The 5962-nt window shown below is 35.7% G+C and overlaps 1 long non-coding RNA gene across 1 annotated transcript; it reads left to right on the forward strand.

Annotated features, from left to right (window-relative positions):
• Positions 1-3682: 3682 nt before the first annotated feature.
• On the forward strand, positions 3683-4620 carry LOC148977530 (uncharacterized). Its single transcript, XR_016169787.1, has 2 exons — positions 3683-4185; positions 4269-4620. It is a non-coding gene; the product is annotated as an uncharacterized LOC148977530 (long non-coding RNA).
• Positions 4621-5962: the final 1342 nt, after the last annotated feature.

Genomic DNA, 5962 nt, shown 5'->3' on the forward strand with positions numbered 1-5962 from the left:
GCAATCAGGCTTCAGCATTTTTTTGTCAGACGTGTATTACAGTTCTTGCTCAGTTGTGGCTTTGCAATGTGATCACTATCTCTGTTTCTAGAAATGCTCGGTGCAGTTTCCTGTGTGATTGATGCTCTCTGCTGACTTTGCTCTTGGCCTAATAAGCGTTAGCATACATTTCTATGTTGATTTATTTAAAAAACACCTCTTTGTTTAGCCAAAGAAATTAAAAGATAATTAAAGAAATAATAAGAGAAAAAAATGGAACAAGAATAACTTTTGTAAAATATTATACAAGAATAACTGAATAAAATATTTTACAAGAATAACTGAATTTCCAAAACAATAAAAAAAAATTCTGTGTAATCTATAAAGTATGAACATTTTAACATGTTCCAAAGGTTGTTTTTGGTTCCCCAAAGAACTTTTGAGTAAACAGTTCTTAAAATAACCATGGTTTTCTTACTTTGAAGAACCATTTTACACTATAAAGAACCTTTTGTGCAATAAAAATGTTCCATGAACGATAAAGATTCTTCATGGAATCATCGATGCCAATTAAAACCTTTATTTGGTACACTCTAAGAAAAAAGGGTTCTTTGGGGTTCCATATATGAAGCATAGGGTTCTTTACTCAAATCCAAATGACCTTTTATACTAAAAAAGGTTCTATAATAACAAGAACGAACCCTTTTGGCGCAAAGGCTATTATTTATTCATATATTACATTGTTTTGAAACATTTGGTAGTTGTAAATAAATTATTGTTTATTAAACTGTTGTAGTAACTTAATATCACATTTTAATCATGCTGATTTTTGGAGGAGAAAAACTGAAATGGCACTCTTCGTGTGATATTGATTAAGTACATAGAATGATATTAATATATACATTTTCTAACCCCCATATCTTGAATTTTGTGATCATTCACATGCATTCATAAATACACATGCATTCATGTTTGTCAGTAATATGAAATATTTAACCCTGAAAGGACAAAACAAATGATAATGAAGGAACCCAAAAGGTTTCATATAGAACCTTTTTCCTGGTTACAAAAAAACCCTATAGGATTCTTATTATTGAACCCTTAAAACCTTTTAGGGGTTCCAAATACGTAGCACTGATAGAACTTTTTAACCCATTCGGACCCTGTGTCCATTACAATGGACATCACATGTCAGCCCCCCTTTTTTAACTTCTGGATCATTTCACCTAGTTTAAAGCCTGCAGTCCTTGAGATTGGACGTTTGTCATTAAATGCCAGTAAAGCTCTGCATGTGGTCATTATATATATATATATATATATATATATATATATATATATATATAAACTCTACATTGAAGAGAAGCATGGCAGCACTCCAAACACAGAGGCAAGCAAGATTTACTAAGGTGTATTTACATTTTTTGCCAGTATTTCATAGTTTGTATGTAAAATAGAAATATTGAACTTATTAATTAAAGTTAAAAATCAACTGTAGAATTGCAAGTTTTAAATCAGGATTTTTTTTAAATGTGTCTGTCCAATAGAATGGACAGTAGGTTTGAAAGCCTGTTACTGAAGTCACATTTTCAGTAATGCTGATTGAAATTTCTTTTATAATAAATGAATATATATATATTTGAAACTTTTCATGTGCAGAATATACAGTTCTGAAGTGCTTGAACATATAGCTGATGAAAATATCTCAGATGTTGACTTTATGTGGAGTAATGAGGAAGGTGGAGATGTAAGAAAAATATCCATATTTAAAACTTTATAAAGTAAAATAACTTCCGGCCAAAAGAACTTATGGATTTGACTTAAATCCAAAGCGCAACTTAAATATGAATATTTTAAATATTTTATATTAATATATATATTTTTATGGATAGATGCACTTTTATGATGGATAGATGCACTTTTATCATGGATAGATTGACTTTTAATGGGGTTTCGAGTATATTTGGTAGACATTTTAACTATAGTTCCTGTCTTGTTAAAAACTATTTTACTGCACTCAGCAGGCCCCCCGGGGTCCGTAGCACCAAGCGCCGACCCAAAATTTCACTATTTTTATAATGACATTAATGCTACGTGGGATCTCAATATCTCAGCTCTGGACAGGTCTAGAGCCTCCATTTTTGCACTCAGGTCTAAGTCCCATGGCCCTCTATCAGAATCCAGAGTTTCAAGAAGATCAGAGAAACTCAAAATTTCGACCCAAAAAAAAAAACAAAAAAAAAACGACATGTTTATTTTTTAATCTGTCGTTTTTGTTTTTTTTTTCGGTGCGAAAAATTAATTTTCTCCAATCTTCTCAAAACTCTGGATTCTGATAGAGGGCCATGGGACTTAGACCTGAGTGCAAAAAAAAAAATGGAGTATCTAGACCCTTCCTCAGCTGAGATATTGAGATCCCACGTAGCATTTATGCCATACTAAAAAATGATGTGTTGAATTTACTTAAAATATATATGCACCATTTTTGCATCATACTTTTTAAGTAATCCCAACTTGGAATAATTTTACTTAAAATTAACAAGAAAATCTTTGTTTTATGTACTTAATTATTTGAGTTCATGCAACATTCTTTACTTAAAAATGTATGCATCACGTTACATACACTCACCGGCCACTTTATTAGGTATCCCATGCTAGTAACGGGTTGGACCCCCTTTTGCCTTCAGAACTGCCTCAATTCTTCGTGGCATAGATTCAACAAGGTGCTGGAAGCATTCCTCAGGGAGTTTGGTCCATATTGACATGATGGCATCACACAGTTGCCGCAGATTTGTCGGCTGCACATCCATGATGCGAATCTCCCGTTCCACCACATCCCAAAGATGCTCTATTGGATTGAGATCTGGTGACTGTGGAGGCCATTTGAGTACAGCGAACTCATTGTCATGTTCAAGAAACCAGTCTGAGATGATTCCAGCTTTATGACATGGCGCATTATCCTGCTGAAAGTAGCGATCAGAAGTTGGGTACATTGTGGTCATAAAGGGATGGACATGGTCAGCAACAATACTCAGGTAGGCTGTGGCGTTGCAACGATGCTCAATTGGTACCAAGGGGCCCAAAGAGTGCCAAGAAAATATTCCCCACACCATGACACCACCACCAGCCTGAACCGTTGATACAAGGCAGGATGGATCCATGCTTTCATGTTGTAGAAGATTGAAGATTGGAGAAACTTATTTTTTCCGCCCATTTTGAGTTTCTCTGATCGTCTTGAAACTCTGGATTCTAATAGAGGGCCATGGGACTTAGACCTGAGTGCAAAAAATGGAGGATCTAGACCCTTCCAGAGCTGAGATATTGAGTTATTTATAATGGCATAAACGCTGCATGGGATCTCAATGCTGCATGGGATCTCAAAGTTTCTCTAATCATCTTGAAACTCTGGATTCTGATAGAGGGCCATGAGACTTAGACCTGAGTGCAAAAATGGAGTATCTAGACCCTTCCTGAGCTGAGATATTGAGATCCCATGCAGCATTTATGCCATTATAAATAACTCAATATCTCAGCTCTGGAAGGGTCTAGATCCTCCATTTTTGCACTCAGGTCTAAGTCCCATGGCCCTCTATTAGAATCCAGAGTTTCAAGAAGATTGGAGAAACTTATTTTTTCGCCCCCCCCCCCCCCAAAAAAAAACGACAGGGGTACCACTTTTTTTTTTGGGGGGGGGGGGGGGGGGGGTTGTAGGCGAGAATCACCAAGGTGACGTACTAATTTGTTATTTGTAAATCTATAAAGTAACTAAACATGACATATATTTAGTTTGTACCTTATTAGTGTTGATATATTGAGGAACATTTAAGTTGGATAAAAAGTGAGTTAACACATCAACCTCAGCATGTAAATGCAGTGTTGAGCTCATAAATCACAGAAGAAATGTGAATCTGTCTGTATGTTACAGGCACAGAAGAACATGCATGTGTTTATCCGGTGAAGAGAGGCTCATGATGCTGAATGCTGTCATCAAAGGCTTTGAGTATACTACAGAAATGGATAACAAAATCTCTTAAGTTGTAATTTATTTGAATTATTGTAATTTCAAACAGAGAAATTACAACACTTTTCTGAGTCTTGATTTCTGTGCATTTGCTGCAGAGCTTTTGTGGTGGAGCAGGACCTGCAAGGAAAGATGATGCAGCATTTGTTAAGGGAAAAAAGGTTTTAGGGATTTTACTCAAATATAAAGTAAGGTTATTTTAATACATAAATCAAATCACATTGTGCTGTTAAAATGACTGCTTTTGTGTAATGTTTGTGCATTTTTGCAGGATCTGAAATGTCTGCAGACTGGTGTGAGCACTGAGGATGAGGAGCCCAGAGCTGAATCCTGGAAGTGGTGCCATGGATGAGTCCCTCCATCTCTCCATCTGCCCTTACGAGACTCTCCATATCTCCACTTGCCCTTACGAGACCCTCTATCGCTCCACCTGCCCTTATTGCCTCAGATTGTGAAGCACAGCTTAGCAACAAGCTCTGGCACGAAGGCACAGTCACCTGTGGTGAATTCAGCAGAATAAAGCCGCAGAATGGGAACCACTGAGTTAAGATGGCAGTTGGGTTTGGGGTTCAGAGCCTGTAAATACATGCTTGTAGTTTGAATAAAGCTTTATTTCATGTGTTGTTGACTTGTATATGCATTTGTTTATTGTGCTGATTACTTTATTTGTTCTTTTACTCATTTATTCATGTTTCTTATTGTTGTCCGTTTATAAAATATACTGTAATTATTTAATTAATGTATGCATTTATTCATCGATTGACTGACATTTGAGTTTCACTGCATTTACTGCAAGATAAATGTATTCACGCATAAGTTATGTCATATGACAAAATAAATTACATTTTGCTTGTTATATTAAATTATATTTTTAGTATATAAAAAAGTTATATAATTAAGTATTGGTCAACATTTAATATTATTATTTTGTTTAAGTTTTGGGGTGGGCTAACAATGCAATTCATTCTGAGGTAATATTAATTTTTAAGGAGTGATACTTACATTTTTTTTTTTTTAGTATAAAATCAACAGTTTTCTCCAAAAGAGATCTCTGCCTGTCTCCTTTGTGCAGACATTACAAAAAGCAGAGGAAAACTGTTCTAGGTTGTACTGTCGAATTACTGATTTTATGAAGTGTTAGTGCACCTGTTGCTCTGCTCATATAATATAAACTTGTTACATACAAGATCATGGAATGATACCATAGTATATAACAATCATAATGAGAAAACAGAAACTAACAGAAAATAAAAAGATCAATCCCACTGTTTTTATAATGGCACAAATGCTACATGGGATCTCAATATCTCAGCTCTGGAAGGGTCTAGAGCCTCCATTTTTGCACTCAGGTCTAAGTCTCATGGCCCTCTATCAGAATCCAGAGTTTCAAGACGATCAGAGAAACTCAAAATTTCAACCAAAAAACAAACAAACAAACAAACAAACAAAAAACGACAGGGGTACCCCTGTGTGTGTTTTTTTTTTTTTTTTTTGTCGGTGTGAAAAATTAATTTTCTCAAGACTCAGGATTCTGATAGAGGGCCATGAGACTTAGACATGAGTGCAAAAATGGAGTATCTAGACCCTTCCTGAGCTGAGATATTGAGATCCCACATAGCATTTATGCCATTATAAATATCTCAATATCTCAGCTCTGGAAGGGTCTAGAGCCTCCATTTTTGCACTCAGGTCTAAGTCTCATGGCCCTCTATCAGAATCCAGAGTTTTGAGAAGATTGGAGAAACTTAATTTTTCGACTGAAAAAAAAAACGTAAGGGGTACCACTGTCGTTTTTTTTTTTCGGGCCGAATTTTTGAGTTTCGATATCTCAGCTCTGGAAGGGGCTAGAGCCTCCATTTTTGCACTCAGGTGTAAGTCTCATGGCCCTCTATCAGAATCCAGAGTTTTGGGAAGATTGGAGAAACTTACTTTTTCGCCCAAAAAAAAAAACGTAAGGGGTACCAC

Source organism: Pimephales promelas, chromosome 9 (genome assembly GCF_988280905.1).
Source record: "Pimephales promelas chromosome 9, fPimPro1.hap1.1, whole genome shotgun sequence".
Taxonomy (NCBI): domain Eukaryota; kingdom Metazoa; phylum Chordata; class Actinopteri; order Cypriniformes; family Leuciscidae; genus Pimephales; species Pimephales promelas.